This window comes from Microcaecilia unicolor, chromosome 6, assembly GCF_901765095.1.
Source record: "Microcaecilia unicolor chromosome 6, aMicUni1.1, whole genome shotgun sequence".
Taxonomy (NCBI): Eukaryota; Metazoa; Chordata; class Amphibia; order Gymnophiona; family Siphonopidae; genus Microcaecilia; species Microcaecilia unicolor.
In genome coordinates this window covers 318,082,161-318,098,115 of record NC_044036.1, presented here as the reverse complement: position 1 = coordinate 318,098,115, position 15,955 = coordinate 318,082,161, and the positions used below count along the sequence as shown (strand labels likewise).

General features: G+C 43.5%; 1 protein-coding gene across 2 annotated transcripts in view; it reads left to right on the top strand.

The window, feature by feature from the left end:
- The first annotated feature begins 2,585 nt into the window (after window positions 1-2,585).
- Window positions 2,586-15,955, top strand: part of SLC16A5 (solute carrier family 16 member 5) — a 39,544-nt gene continuing 26,174 nt past the window's right edge. The window contains exons 1-2 of one of the 2 annotated variants that reach the window (XM_030208311.1): window positions 2,586-2,825; window positions 10,623-10,633. The gene's annotated coding sequence lies outside the window, so the exon portion shown is untranslated. The remainder of the gene's footprint in view (window positions 2,826-10,622; window positions 10,634-15,955) is intronic. The other variant, XM_030208310.1, reaches the window with a different exon arrangement.

Here is a 15,955-nt window from a genome sequence, read left to right as displayed (position 1 = left end):
CGGGGCGGGGACTGGGACAGAGCCCAAGGGGACGGGGACAAACTTTGTCCCTGTGTCATTTTCTACTTTGAAGCCTGTTAATGAACTGGACTGTTATTTATGTTTGAGTGATGCAGACAATGATATTTTGATTTTTTTGGAAAACAAACAAACAGGCTGGCCACAACCAGCAAAACTTGCATGGGGAGATCCTGTGCATAAGTACATAAGTATTGCCATACTTGGAAAGACCAAAGGTCCATCCAGCCCAGCATCCTGTTTCCAACAGTGGCCAATACAGGTCACAAATACCCGGCAAGATCCCAAATATGTACAAAACATTTTCTACTGCTTATCCCAGAAATAGTGCTACGAGCACAACTTTTTTTTGTTGCGTTTGTATCCCACATTTTCCCACCTCTTTGCAGCCTCAATGTGGCTTACATTATGCCGTAATGGCGATCGCCCTTTCCAGCATGAGAAATACAAAGTAGCGTTATATTAAAGTTCATAAATGTTAAAGTACAATATAAAGTAAGTTAGATAAACAGTTCATTTCAGTATGAGAGATAAGGGGGTAAATCATTAATGTTCATTGGTGACAAATTGATTGAAGCAATCAGAAGAAGAGAATTCAATTTTAACTGGTTCTGATAGAGTTTAGATGTTAGGTCATTGATGATTGGTCATTATGGTACGTCATCTTGAACAGGTTGGTCTTTAGTAACTTCCGGAACGCTGTTAAGTCGGGCATTGCTTTCAAGGCCTTTGGCAGTGCATTCCATAGTTGCGTGCTCATGTAGGAGAAGCTGGATGCATGTATTGATTTGTACTTAAGTCCTTTGCAACTGGGGTAGTGGAGGTTCAGGAATGTACGTGTCGATCTTTTTGTGTTCCTGGTTGGTAGATCTATAAGGTCTGACATATATATTGGGGCCTCACCATGAATGATTTTATGAACCAGGGTACAGATTTTGAACGCAACTCGCTCTTTCAGTGGAAGCCATTTTTCTCTTAGGGGTTTAGCACTTTCGTAGTTCGCTTTTCCAAACGTCTAAGAAGACATCTTCTATTGCAGGAAGGACTGTAGAAGACAGGAGAGCTAGACTGAATCCTGAGATTGTTGATGATTTCATAGTCACCCACAGATTAAAAAATCGTAACAGTGCTACATAAGGCATATTTCTCCCCTCTAGGGCATACAGAACGGGTTGTATTTTGTACCCCTGGACATTTTAACAGGGTGGCTTGGGGTAGTAGAAATCAGCAATTGTTGAAGTTGGAAAACGTGGAGGGTGGTCTTGAGGAGGTTTATTATAGCTTTTCTATTTGTAATTTATACACAATAGTTACACAGCATATTGTTCCTTTTTATACTTTAATAAAAAGATTTAAATATAAAATCAAAATTGTTTGACGCTTCTGCAGATGAGGACAGAACCTGCGAGGATGGGGCAGGGACGGGGACAGAACCTGCGAGGACGGGGCAGGGACGGAGACAGAATCCACAGGGACGGTATAGCAGTTCTTATGCTCTCTTCTGCGCTCTCCACCCTGTGCCCTCCTCTCCAAACCTTTCAGCCCTTCCTCTGCCATTGTAGTTATTGATCTGCTCTCTTTCAGAAATCATATTATTGCTCAACGTTGCCGTTAAGATGGGCACTTTCCGAAAACTGTCCTGTGGGGCATTTCAAAAATGTGTAAGATGTTAATAAGGGGTAATTCATAACAATTCCATTAAAGTGTGCTTTTAACAGATTACACATTTATACTCAGACACAGGAAAGTAAGGAGCCCGAGCAAATCTAGACCACCCCAACTTGACATTTCGTCCTTTAGATTGTAAGCTCTTCTGAGCAGGGACCGTCCTTATTTGTTAATTTGTACAGCGCTGCGTAACCCTAGTAGCGCTCTAGAAATGTTAAGTAGTAGTAGTAGTAGTAGTAAGTGAAGGCACGAACATAAACCAGTCTGAGATACTTCTAAAAGAGAATTTCCTCTGATATAGCAACAGCTAAACAGGGGCATTGGTTGGGTTATACCTGAAATTAGCACACTGTTATTATATTGGGAAAAGAAGATTAACTTCTAGCACAGCTTATAAACGAATTGCACTATCACTATATTGGGTGAATGGTTTCAATTAAAACAGGGCTGGATTGATGCATATCGTGACTCCTAAGCTGAAGCATTTAAGAGCCCCCCCCCCCCCCCGTATTAAGTAAGAAGGTAATTGTAGGTTTAATAGTTTTTCCACGCTAGTGAACCCTGAAGCCCTAAGCTGCGGCTTGTCTAACATATACATAAATCAGTAAATCCAGCCCAGAACTGAGAGAGTTTGTTAGACCTATGACTCATAATAACTCCAAGCTTTAGCAAATGGCAGAAGTGTAACGCTTTGAAAGTTCTGCGGTCCCCCCCCCCCCTCCCATTGTACGAGTCTATTGTTTTATGGTAAATAGCTTTGTTTGATCCATTTTTTTTTTTCATAAAAAGCCCTAAACATGCAAAACAGTTGTCCCCACCACAGCCTTCGTGAGATATCGCTTGCTGCAGGCTTCAGGGAGTGGTGTTATTGGCTTCTGGCCCATCTCCTCCCTCCCAGCGCAGGAAGACTCCGTCCTAACACCTTAAACCCCGAACTCGATCCACTCCAGATTTAAGAGAACAGCGATAAAGCCGAGCTGGCCTCTGTGAGAGTGAGGAAACTGCATTCTAGACTACAGCCCGGCTGAAACTGAAAGAGGAAGACAAGAGCATGAAAGAAAGAGCGAGAGAGAGAAAAAGGACGGGTAACAAGTAAACGTTCAAAGCTCCAGCTCCCACTTCTGCAAAGGTGCTGAAAGGTAAACGGGCTGAGCGGGGACGTGGGAAAGGGCTGCTTTCTTTCTGCTTGGGGAAGACTACTGTCGGTTTAGCTTATGTAAGCCTAGCCTCCGCTTCCTGGCCTCATTTTCAGAAACTCTTTTTACCAGTTGTGTCCAGTGGGTCCCTCTGTAGGATACCCAAGGCATAGGAAATAGATAGACGTGGTAGAAAGGCGAGAATGAGGGACAGAGAACTAGCAAAGTAGAGAGGTGGGAGGGAGAGAGGAGAAAATTGTATTCGGCCAGTTCCCAGAAACCTGAGCTCTCTTAAGAAGACCTGAAGCTAGGATATGTTTGTGTCCTAATACTGGAATGTAATAGCTGCTTGGCACCTAATGCTTTTGTTTTACTGTTTTCATTCCGGCTTAGCCACACAGTTTTGGATTAGTAACACCGGACTGAGAAAAGACAAGAAGACAGGAGAGTCAAAGCAAAACAGCAAAAGTGGAGGTTGACAAATGCGCAAACCAATAAGGAGATAATATCAAAAACACAGTTTATTCAGAATCCATGATGTATTGTAAGCCACATTGAGCCTGCAGAGAGGTGGGGAAATGTGGGATACAAATGCAATAAATAATAATATTCATATCAAGGACCCGACACGGTCCGTGTTTCGGGGCCAAAGCGCCTGCCTCAGGGGACACAAACAACTTTCTCTGAGAAGAAGCTGATTGGCTTGAATAAATCCTTTATGTATGTATGCAGGTGGTTATAAAAACAAGTTAATCCACAGAGAGAACAAAAGACCAGCCAACCGACCAGCAAACACCATGTGACAGGTATGTCACGTGGTGTTTGCTGATCGGTGTGTCACATGGTGTTTGCTGGTCTTTTGTTCTCTCTGTGGATTAACTTGTTTTTATAACCAGGTGCATACATAAAGGATTTATTCAAGCCAATCAGCTTCTTCTCAGAGAAAGTTGTTTGTGACCCCTGAGGCAGGCGCTTTGGCGCCGAAACACGGACCGTGTCGGGTCCTTGATATGAATATTCTGAATAAACTGGGTTTTTTAAATATTATCTCCCTATTGGTTTGTGCATTTGTCAACCTCTGCTTTTGCTGTTTTGCTCTGAGAAAAGACTACATTTTTTTGCTTGTTGAGTCAGATGGATGAAATTTGGAATGATGAGATTTTAAAGGGGATGGGATTTTTCTGCACTTACAATCAAAGGAGTTTGTTATATACAGGTACTTATTTTGTACCTGGGACAGTGCCCCTCCTTTGCCCAGAGTCACGGGGAGCTGCAGTGGGAATTGAACCCAGTTCCTGTGGTTCTCAGGCTGCTGCACTAACCATTAGGCTTAAATGTGAAGATCGGGGGGGGTTATTTCACAGGTGCTCTTTCCCAGGACCTCCAAGAGACTGAGCCGGGCCTGGGGCAAGGGCGCCCCCAGGGCTGCCGCCGCCCCCTGGATCACTACCACTGTCACCTCCCTCTCAGGCCGTCGGCACCGCAGTCCCCAGTCTCCACCCACCCAGCCCCATCGACAGCCCCCCTCCATCCGCCACCGGGCCCCCTGCATTCAAATCAGCAGCGCCTCACCTCCGTGTGAAAGCAGCAGATCGCCTCTCTTCGGGCCCTCCCTCGCTGTGCCCCGTCCTCGCAGAAACAGGAAGTTACATCAGACGAGGGCGGGACACAGTGAGGGAAGGCCCGAAGGGAGGCGATCTGCCGCTTTCACACTGAGGCGCTGCCGATTTGAATACAGGGGGCCCGGTGGCAGACGGAGGGGGGCTGTCGACGGAGCTGAGGGCGGGCAGGTGAAACCAGGGACTGCAGCGCCAGCAGCCTGGGAACAGGAGAAGGAGAGAGACCCCGGCGCCAGGCCCCCCTTGGAGGCCCGGGCCCGGGGAATTTTGTTCCCCCTGCCCCCCCCCCCCCTCAGTGGCCCTGCTCTTTCCCCAGAATGCAACCACTGAAGTCTTACTTTATACATATAAATATGATAGGTCTACCCTACTCTTTAAAGAACTTAATTGGCTGCCTCACTTTAAAGTCTTGTGTTTTTCTTTTAAGATTTTATATTTCACACTTAGCTCCCTTGATAGAACTTAAATCTAGTACTAGACTTACTCAACATTCTCAAGTTAACAAGTTGATTTTGCCAATAGTTTCATCTATTCAGCTGTCAACTTCCCCTAGGAAAATATTTAAAGCTATTGCAACTGTTTTGCAGAACTCTCTACCTCCTGACCTCAGGCTTATAAAGGACTATTTGAAGTTCTGTAAAATATTTATTTATTTATTTATAGCATTTATATCCAATGTTTGATAAATGTGTTTCTTAATTTATAATTAAGAACGCACTCTACGCCGGTTGTAAAGAGCAAATAATCAAGAAACTTCAGACAGCCCAGAACACTGCAGCTAGACTCATATTTGGCAAACCAAAATTTGAAAGCGCCAAGCCCTTACGAGAAAAATTACACTGGCTCCCACTTAAAGAACGCATCACGTTCAAAATATGCGCCCTAGTTCACAAAATCATTCCCGGAGATGCACCAGCCTACATGTCAGCTTTAATAGGCTTACCACTCAGGAATGCCAAAAGATCATCCCGCACATTCCTTAATCTGCACTTCCCTAATTGCAAAGGTCTAAAATACAAATTAATGCACGCGTCAAACTTTACCTACTTGAGCACACAGTTATGGAACGCATTGCCACGCAACTTAAAAACGATCCACGAACTAACGAGCTTCCGCAAACTACTGAAGACCCATCTCTTTAACAACAACAACAACAACCATTTCTAAAGCGCTACTAGGGTTACGCAGCGCTGTACAATTCAAACATAGAAGGACAGTCCGTGCTCAAAGAGCTTACAATCTAAAAGACAAGAGAACAATCTAAAGACAAGTGAACAATCTAGAGGACGAGTGAACAGTTAATCTGATAGGGTGGATAGATTGGGGTATTTTATATTTCTCGAGCGGTTAGGCGCCGAAGGCAGCATTGAAGAGGTGAGTTTTAAGCAGAGATTTGAAGATGGGTAGGGAGGGGGCATGGCGTATGGGTAAAGGAAGATTATTCCAGGCATAGGGTGAGGCAAGGCAGAATGAGCGGAGCCTGGAGTTGGCAGTGGTGGAGAAGGGTACTGAGAGAAGGGCTTTGTCCTGTGAGCGGAGGTTGCGGGCGGGAACATAGGGGGAGATGAGGGTGGAGAGGTAGTGAGGAGTAGCAGACTGAGTGCATTTTAACAAGGCATACCACAAAGACCAACCAATGTGAATACACACAACTCCTCACATATATTCAGGACTATCTAACAATATCTACTTGTAACACTACTATCTTGTTTTATCATTATCATGTTGACCAAGATCCTTCTGTAACACTAAATGTTTATTTTCTAATATATTTCCACCATTTATGTATTGTAAGCCACGTTGAGCCTGCAAAGAGGTGGGAAAATGTGGGATACAAATGCAATAAATAAATAATTATACTACATTTTTTAATTTTTATTATCTTTTATGTAAACAGTCTCGAACTAATGGTTTGATGGTATAGAAAACTAAGTACTCATGGATATTTCTTAATGTTGTTAATTTGCATCCATGGATTATACCCCTAGACTTTACCTGCAATCAAAACTTCATTTCCCAGAAGTCGATGCTTGAGATTATTCTAAAACAAATTGCAACCCACATTCATCGGATTCAGCTCAAGCTCATAAGTGAGTTTCTGCATCATCAGAAATCTGCTTGTGTTGTCCGAAGGGCACAAATGAGCCAGTTGCTGTGCTAACAGTGGTTAACATACCTGGGTTTAAAAAAAGGTATGGACAAGTTCCTGGAGGAAAAGTCCATAGTCTGCTATTGAGACAGAATTGGGGAAGCCACTGCCTGCCCTGGGATCGGTAGCATGGAATGTTGCTACTATTGGGGTTTCTAAAAAGATAAAAGCAACACTCCACAACAAATAAGCAACAGAATATAGGAGTGCACAAAACGTAGCTAAATATCTGGAAAGTATTCCTGCAGGGAGCAGGAACTATTCTTTTGCAGCACTAGGACTTCTGTGATTCAGTTAGTATTTTGGTCGCTGGCTGTTACTTTTACTCATATTAAGTGTTTAAGCAATAGAATATCAGTAAGTGTTGGAGGAGTGGCCTAGTGGTTAGAGCACCAGGCTTGTAATCCAGAGGTGGCTGGTTCAAATCCAACTTCTGCTCCTTGTGATCTTGGGTAAGTCACTTAATCCTCTATTGCCTCAGGTACAAACTTAGATTGTGAGCCCTCCTGGGACAGAGAAATATCCAGTGTACCTGAATGTAACTCACCTTGAGCTACTACTGAAAAAGGTGTGAGCAAAATCTAAATATATGGAATATTGCTATTATTAAAGATTCCACATGGAACGTTGCCACTTTTTGAGATTCTGGGATGTTGCTACTATTTGAGATTCTACATGGAATGTTGCTACTATTTGAGATTCTACATGGAATGTTAATGTTGCTATTCCACTAGCAACATTCCATGTAGAAGCCTGCCCTTGCAGATCAGCAACACAGCCATGCAGGCTTCTGTTTCTGTGAGTCTGACGTCCTGCACGTATGTTTGTTATTATTTATTGCATTTGTATGTGCAGCACGTATGTCCTGCACGTATGTTTATTATTATTTATTATTTATTGCATTTGTATGTGCAGGACGTCAGACTCACAGAAACAGAAGCCTGCGTGGCCGCGTTGCTGATTTGCAAGGGCAGGCTTCTACATGGAATGTTGCTAGTAGAGGAGTAGCCTAGTGGTTAGTGCAGTGGAACATAGAATGTTGCTACTATTTAAGATTCTACACACAATGTTGCTAGTGGAGGATTGGCCTAGTGGTGGGAGCACTGGTTTTGCAATCCAGAGGTGGCCAGTTCAAATCCCACTGCTACTCCTTGTGATCTTGGGTAAGTCACTTAACCCTCCATTGCCTCAAGTACAAACTTAGATTGTGAGCCCTCCTGGGACAGAGAAATATCCAGTGTACCTGAATGTAACTCACCTTGAGCTACTACTGAAAAAGGTGTGAGCAAAATCTAAATAAATAAATAATAAAATTGAGTGCTCCAGATCCGAAATAGTTGTGTGCTATAGGAGATCCAATAGCCTGTACCATTATTGTATGATGCCTCTTTGCCGCAAAGGATTGCAATAGTGTTTCAAGTTACATTCTGATAAGCTATACTTTCAAGATATTTAGCCACATTTTGTGCATTCCTATATTTCATTGACTAATTGGGTTTCTGCCAGGTACCTGTGATCTGGATTAGCCACTGTTGGAAGCAGCATACTGGGCTAGATGGACCATTGGTCTGGCCCAGTATGGCTATTTTTATGTTCTTTGAGTTCTTTTGGAAAAAGCGATTACTGGCTTTGATGGAGTTTTGTAAGTTTCTGTTTTGGAATGTTACAAGATACTGAATCACAACTAACACACACCACCAGATTTCTGATTAGAACCCTAATGTAGGTAGTTGCCAAAATGTTGCTGTGTCTGGTTTTATGGGTTTAATAACGTAAGAATAGCCATGCTGGGTCAGACCAATGGTCCATCTAGTCTAGTATCCTGGTTCCAGCTGTGGCCAATCCAGGTCACAAGTGCCTGGCAGAAACCCAATTAGTAGCAACATTCCATATAGAAAGAACCCCAAAGAGTAGCAAGATTCTATTCAGAATCTCGGAAAGTAGCAACATTCCATTCAGAATCCCAAAGAGTAGCAACATTCCATGCTACCAATCCCGGGGCAAGCAGTGGCTTCCCCCATGTCCATCTCAGTAACAGACTATGCACTCTTCCTCCAGGAACTCGTCCAAACTTTTTTTAAAACCCAGATACACTAACCACCATTACCACATCCTCTAGCAATGAGTTCCAGAGCTTTTAACTATTCTTTGATTGTTTTAAAAGTATTTCCATGCAGTTTCATTGAGTGTCCACTGGTCTTTGTACTTTTTGAATGAGTGAAAACTTGATTCTCCTCCACCCGCTGACACACACCACTCAGGATTTTGCAGACCTCAGCTGTCTCTTTTCCAAGCTGAAGAGCCCTAACCTCTAGCTGTTCCTCATATGGGAGCTTCTTTGTACCTTTTCTAATTCTGCTATATCTTTTTTGAGATACAGCAACCAGAATTGAACACAATACTCAAGGTGAGGTCACATCAGGGAGAGATACAGAAGCATTATAATATTTTTGTTCTAATAATTTCTAGCATCCCTTTTGCTTTTTCGGGTGCCGCCACACACTAGGCAGAAGATTTCAGTGTATAGTCTACAATCCTGCTTATAATCGAAATAGAAAAACGCCTATATTGTGACCCAAATCGGGAGATAGACGTTTATCTCACAAAAACGAATAAAGCGGTATAATCGAAAGCCGAATTTGGACGTTTTCAACTGCACTCCGTCGCGGATGCGGACAAAGTTGATGGGGGCGTGTCGAAGGCGTGGTGAAGCCGGAACTGGGGCGTGGTTATCGGCCGATCAGAGATGTGCACCTTTCGCCGATAATGGAAAAAAAATATGCGTTTGTAGCGAGAATTTAGGGCATTTTTCCTGGACCCTGTTTTTCCACGAATAAGGCCCCAATAAGTGCCCTAAATGACCAAATGACCACTGGAGGGAATCGGGGATGACCTCCCCTGACTCCCCCAGTGGTCACAAACCCCCTCCCACCACAAAATATGCCGTTTCACAACTTTTTATATTCACCCTCAAATGTCATACCCACCTCCCTGGCAGCAGTATGCAGGTCACTGGAGCAGTTATTAGGGGGTGCAGTGGACTTCAGGCAGGTGGACCCAGGCCCATCCCCCCCCCACCTGTTACACTTGTGCTGGTAAATGGGAGCCCTCCAAACCGCCCCCCCAAACCCACTGTACCCACATGTAGGTGCCCCCCTTCACCCCTTAGGGCTATAGTAATGGTGTAGACTTGTGGACAGTGGGTTTTGAGGGGGATTTGGGGGGCTCAACACACAAGGGAAGGGTGCTATGCACCTGGGAGCTCTTTTACCTTTTTTTTTGTTTTTGTAGAAGTGCCCCCTAGGGTGCCCGGTTGGTGTCCTGGCATGTGAGGGGGACCAGTGCACTACGAATCCTGGCCCCTCCCACGAATAAATGTCTTGGAGTTATTCGTTTTTGAGCTGGGCGCTTTCATTTTCCGTTATCACTGAAAAACAAAAACACCCACCTCACAAATTGTCGAATAAAACATGGACGTCTATTTTTTGTGAAAATACAGTTCGGTCCGCCCCTTCACGGACCCGTTCTCGGAGATAAACGCCCATGGAGATAGACGTTTCCGTTCGATTATGCCCCTTCACGGCACCTAGGTCTTGAGTGCTGACTCCTAAGTGGACCCTAGCATCAGATAACTATGATTTGGTTTATTCTTCCCAATGTACATCCTTTGAATTTGTCTACATTAAATTTCATCTGCCATTTGGATGCCCAGTCTTCCAGTTTCCTAAGGTCTTCCTGCAGTTTTTCACAATCTGCATGTGTTTTGACAACTTTGAGTAGTTTCGTGTCATCTGCAAATTTAGGGGCACTTTTACCGAGCTGCGGGGAAAAAGGACCCTGCGCTGATGGCAGGGACCATTTTTCCCATGTGCCAAGGCCCTTTTTACCGCTGCAGGTAAAAAAAAAAGCCCCTAGCACACATGGCCATGCGATAAGAGAACTCTTAGCACACGGCCATGTGATGGGGAGCCCTTACTGCCACCCACTAAGGTAGCGATAAGGGCTCCCATGCTAACCCAGCAGTAACCGGGTAGTGTGCGGTGATGTCTGATTACCACCGGGTTACCACTACACAAGCCATTTCCAGGGGTTTTCTTTTTTTCCCCCGGAAATGCCACGCACTCGGGGCGGGACTATGACCCGTGGCCGCATTGGGCTGGTGGCAGTCCCGAAAGAACAAGCAGTAAGCCTGCTTTGGGCTTACCACCACTCTGTAAAAAGGCCCTTTAATCACTTCACTCATCATTCCCGTTTCCAGATCATTTATAACTATGTTAAGTAGCACTGGTCCCAGTACAGATCCCTGCGGCATTCCACTATTCACCCTTCTCCATTGAGAAAAATAGCCATTTAACCCTACCCTCTGTTTTCTGCCCATTAACCAATTCTTAATCCACAACAGGACATTGCCTCCTATCCCATGACTCCTTAATTTTCTCATTAGTCTCTCATGAGGTACTTTGTCAAAAGCTTTCTGAAAATCTAGATACGCTACATCAATTTGGCTCACCTTTATCGACATGCTTATTCACGCCTTCAAAGACATGAAGCAAATTGATGAGTCAAGACCTGCCTTGGCTGAACCCATGCTGACTCTGTCCCATTAAACCATGTTTGTCTACACGTTCCATAATTTTATTCGTTATAATAGTTTCCACTATTTTGCTCAGCACTGAAGTTAGGCTTACTGGTCTGTAATTTCCCAAATCACCCCTGGAACCCATTTTAAAAATTGGCTTCACATTGGCCACCCTCTAGTCTTCAGGTGCTACAAACGACTTTAACATCAGGTTGCAAATCACTAGCAGCAAATCAGAAATTTCACGCTTGAGTTCTTTCAATACCCTGGGGTGTATACCATCCAGTCCAGGTGATTTATCATTCTTTAACTTGTCAATTTGGCTCAGTAGTAAACTTGTTTTAGCTATACTGCTGCCTCTTTGGCAATGGCATTTCCTTTACTAGATGTTGTTCTGTCTGACTTAGAAGTGGACAAACTATTCTCAAAGCCTGTAAGACTGGTATCAAACACTAGCAGCCCCTAATTCTAGAGGCCAAACTCTTCCCAGCTTAAGGCTTGGTATTGTGGAGAAAATATTTGGGTCAGCTTGTATTGGTGGAGATGGGGCCATTTGTCTTATTTATATATTGTAAGATTGTTTTACATGATTTTTTATGTAATTTAATCTAGTTTATTTGGTAACTTGATTTTTCACTTTGGAATCTAAAAAGTGTTTTTATATTATGTCTAAAACTGTTCCTATATCCCCTCCCAGAAATTAACCCTGAATCAACCATCCTTTCATCGCCCCACAACAACTCCTTTGCAGTTTTTTTAGCTATAGGAGGAATATCATTGGAGAATAGTAAATATATACAGAAACAAATAAATAAAATATTTAGGGAGGCTGGTTATTAAGGTGTGGTAACAATAGGGCTTTTACTACATCTCAGTTTCCCACAGGAATGATTAACCTGCATTAGTTTGATCCTGCAGGTTAGTCACTTCCATAGTACATAAATAATGCTACTTGCAATCAACTTCACCCCTTAATGGTGCTGGGTTCAAAATGGCACCAGTCCCATGGTACTATCACTGTGCCCTTCTTCAGCTCTCAGACAGCTCTCAGACAATACATACTACAGGAAACTAACTGAGGACCCCACACATGATTATACAAAGCAGCTAAAAGACCTTATCAGAACATTTCCTAAACAAGTACAGCCACATCTGAAGAAACTCATACCAAACCAGCCTTCTGTGGGCACATTCTACATGCTACCCAAAATCCACAAACCTGGAAACCCTGGCAGACGAATCATATCGGGTATTGGCACACTCACGGAGGAAATATCTGGGCTCATAGAGGGAATTCTGAAACCTCTCGTGCACAAAACAAACAGCTTCATACAAGACACCACAGACTTTCTGAATAAATTGAAAAATATCAAGCAATTACCATCAAGCACCCTTCTGGTCACGATGGATGTAGAATCACTATACAGCAACATTCCCCATGCGAATGGCATAGCTGCATGTGGGAGGCTTCTAAAAACATCCACACTGGACCATCAATACTCACCAGAAACTATTACAAAATTAATCAAATTTATTTTAACTCACAACTAACTTTTTCCGCTTTAACAATGATATCTATCTACAAATAATGGGCACTGCGATGGGCACCAGGACAGCACCCCAATATGTCAACCTCTTATTGCTGAGCTGGAAGAGACATTTCTGAATACATACCAGACCAAACCCCTAAAATACTACTGGTACATTGATGACATTTTTTTTTTATTTGGACTGAGGGGGAAGAAACTCTGAAACAATTTTACAATTCCTTCAATACATACCATCCTACAATTAGATTCAAAATTGACTACTCCCCAGAAAAAAAGTCAATTTTTTGGACACCACGGTCTCAATCAGCGATGGCTATATATAAACATCTATATACAAGAAACCCACAGACAAATGCAGCTACCTTCACAATCCAGCTTCCACCCTTCACGGACAAAAAGATCCATTATTTACAGCCAAGCCACAAGGTACCAGGGGACAGACAGACATCTCGGAATCCTGACTGCATCCTTCGAACAGAAAGGTTACAACCCCAAAATAATCTCCAAGAATATTGCCTCCTCCCTCAAAATACCCAGGGAAAATCTGCTACAGTACAAAGAAAAAAAAAGCCACAGACAGAATCCCCCTTATAGTGACATACAACCCAGAGCTGGAAAAATTAAGAAACATCATAAAAGATCTACAGCCTCTACTCCAGGAGGATGAATTACTGAAAGAGATATTCCCATCCCCACCAGTGCTGGCCTTCTGACAGCCACCCAACTTAAAACACAAGCTAATTAGAAGTAAGCTCCCAACACAGACTCAAAAAGAAGAGAATGGCACACATCCTTGCAATATATCCAGCTGCAAACTATGCCAAAACATTTCACAGGACCCCACAGTCATTCACAAAGGAAAAATATTCAACATAAAGGAATCCTTTACATGCTCATCTTCCAATGTGGTATACATCATTCAGTGTAAAAAATGTGACGAAGGGTGCTATATTGGAGAAACAAGCCAGATGCTAAAGACAAGATTTAATTTACATAGACATCATATGAAAAATGCCTGTGGGGTGGCACTTTACAAAACCAGAACAGTGTACCAGTGATTTCATAGTAAGAATCCTGAAAGGTAACTTTAAAACAATACAGGAAAGTAAGACCTTTGAAGTCAGAATGATTAAATATTTTGACACCCACCAGACAGGACTTAACAAAGATCTGGGTTTTCTAGCCCATTATAAACCATAAAGTTGTATTGCTCTGTTTGTCACCCTCCTGTCTCCATGCATATCTCACCTATCCACCCCGATCCTGTTAGACTGTCACTGAAATGCTTTGATGTTTCACTTATATATACTGTCATCTTCCAACATTTGCTTATTTCCAATCTGACGAAGAAGGACAACCTTCGAAAGCTAATCAAGAAATGTATTAAGTTATGTCCGATAAAAAAAGCTATCATCTTATTTTCTTTTCAATGTTTTATTTTGTTTTATTTCTATTGATTACCTTTAAAGTGGACTAACACGGCTACCACTTCTCTCTACTCTCAATTCTATAAACTTGTAAGCACGACTTTATGCTTAGTGTGCAAAATGTGCACACAAGTTATAGGACACTGTCAGTTTCTGTGTGTAACTTAGAAACATAGAAACATGACAGCAGATAAGAGCCAAATGACCCATCTATCCAGTCTGTCCATCCACAGCAACCAATATCTCCTCCTTTCCCTAAGAGATCCCAAGCAGGACGGCTGAGAGAGGGGGGCAGGGGTGGGGGCAAAATTCCCCGGGCACGGCCTCCAAGGGGGGGGGGGGGCGGCGCTGGCAAGATTTGTTTCTGCCTGCCTGCTTCCTGGTCTGTTTCTCTCCTGCTCCTGCGTGCCAGGACCCGGATGACACTGCTAATTGCCATTAATAGCCAATTATTAGCAATAATTGGAGTTAATTGACACTAATTAGCAGTAACGTGCATAACTTGCTGAAATTGGTATTCTATAAACTGCACGCAAAATCCAAGGTGCATAAGTGGAAGGAGACGTGTGAGGGGCATGGGTGGGTAAGGGCGTGCCCAGCATTTGCATGCATAGGCTGTACAATACTATTTATTTTTATTACATTTGTACCCTGCGCTTTCCCACTCATGGCAGGCTCAATGCGGCAGGCAATGGAGGGTTAAGTGACTTGCCCAGAGTCACAAGGAGCTGCCTGTGCCAGGAATCAAACTCAGTTCCTCAGGACCAAAGTCTACCACCCTAATCACTAGGCCACTCCTCCATGCACCAGCATTTATGCCAGTCATTGAGTTAGTGATAAATGATTGCGCCTAAAGTTAGGCGCATAACTGCGGACTTTACACTAGTATTCTATAACAGCTATTGCATGTGCAATTGCTTATAAAATTTGCACTTAATGTGCACCATCCCCCTTCCTAACTTGAGGTGATCTATAGAGAAAGATCCCCTTCTTGACTAGTTTTCAAGATCTAATGCCTCCTTTCCTTAGTTCAGATGGCAATACTCGTAAACCCAAGTGCATCAAGAAACACAGTCCAAGGAGGAAACAGAGATCCAAGCAGTGGTTGGCAGTTGTGCACATTCCTGGCTTGAATAGGCTGGAATTTTAACTCCTCTGTTGTCTAGATTCCAATGTCCATGCCTATTGCCAAACACCGGTCTGTTCTAATTTATTGCCCACATGGAACTTTTTCCTCACATACACACCCAAGCCTCAGCCAAACCACACTCAAACCATGCCTCCTGGAAATATCTACAGTCCAAGGCAAAACGTTAGCCATTCAGCCACCTCAGGAGCAGCTCAAGGCTCTACCCCTCTGTAATCCAGCATTTCCCCTTCCTTTCCCTAGCCCACCAGATGTTCAGCTTCTCTGTTTCCCTCCCCTTCACTAACACTCCCCTCAGGAGTCCAGCATCCTCCTTCCTTGCATCCTCAAGTCTCCAACATTGACCCTTTCATATCCTCAAGTGTCCAGCATCTTCCCTTCCCCTCCCTCCCTCTACCCTTCAAGCATGCAGCATCTTCCCTTTTCCATTCCTTTCTGGTGGTGCCATCACTGCTGCTGTTAATGCTGTCATTGCTGCCCTCCACCAGGCCCACCCTAAAATAAAGCAAGAATGACTCAATGGTGCCTTTTTAGAGGGGTTGGGGGCAGTGTTTCTTGGGATATTTCAAAATAATGCCTTAGAATGCACTTTATGATGGATTTCTAAGTATTGTACCCAACAGCTGCCCTGCATCAACATACTTACTGGGTGGGGATGGGCT